General features: G+C 63.5%; 1 non-coding gene across 1 annotated transcript; it reads left to right on the top strand.

Moving 5' to 3' along the window:
• The first annotated feature begins 165 nt into the window (after positions 1–165).
• TRNAK-CUU (transfer RNA lysine (anticodon CUU)) lies at positions 166–238 on the top strand. Its single transcript has one exon. It is a non-coding gene; the product is annotated as a tRNA-Lys (tRNA).
• The last annotated feature ends 173 nt before the right edge of the window (positions 239–411 follow it).

Genomic DNA, 411 nt, shown 5'->3' with positions numbered 1-411 from the left:
GGCTGCAGAGTCATGGCCGCGCATGCGCAGCCGGGTTCTGACTTGTTTCTCTTTCCCCCGCCCCCCCTCCAAGGGGAGGACAAACACTGACTTCCGGAGTTACGCGCGCACGCGCAGAGAGGCGTAGAATTCTGAAGAAGCCTCCGGAAGAGGCTGGGTCACAGGGCCCGGCTAGCTCAGTCGGTAGAGCATGGGACTCTTAATCCCAGGGTCGTGGGTTCGAGCCCCACGTTGGGCGCATAGGTTTTTGCGCTGCCCGGGGAAGGACGCACGTGCTTTTTGTGCCCCGAGCAGTGATGAAAAGCACCTGCCCGAGGAGCTGCCAGACACTGGTGCGGCTACAAGGCCAGCCCTGTCCCTTGGCACTGCCCTGCCCACGGTGGCACTCGCCCACTCCCTATGCCACAGGGC

Source organism: Alligator mississippiensis, chromosome 2 (genome assembly GCF_030867095.1).
Source record: "Alligator mississippiensis isolate rAllMis1 chromosome 2, rAllMis1, whole genome shotgun sequence".
In the NCBI taxonomy this organism is placed as follows: Eukaryota; Metazoa; Chordata; order Crocodylia; family Alligatoridae; genus Alligator; species Alligator mississippiensis.
Note: the sequence above shows the minus strand (reverse complement) of the source record. Positions and strands in the feature narration are given on the sequence as shown.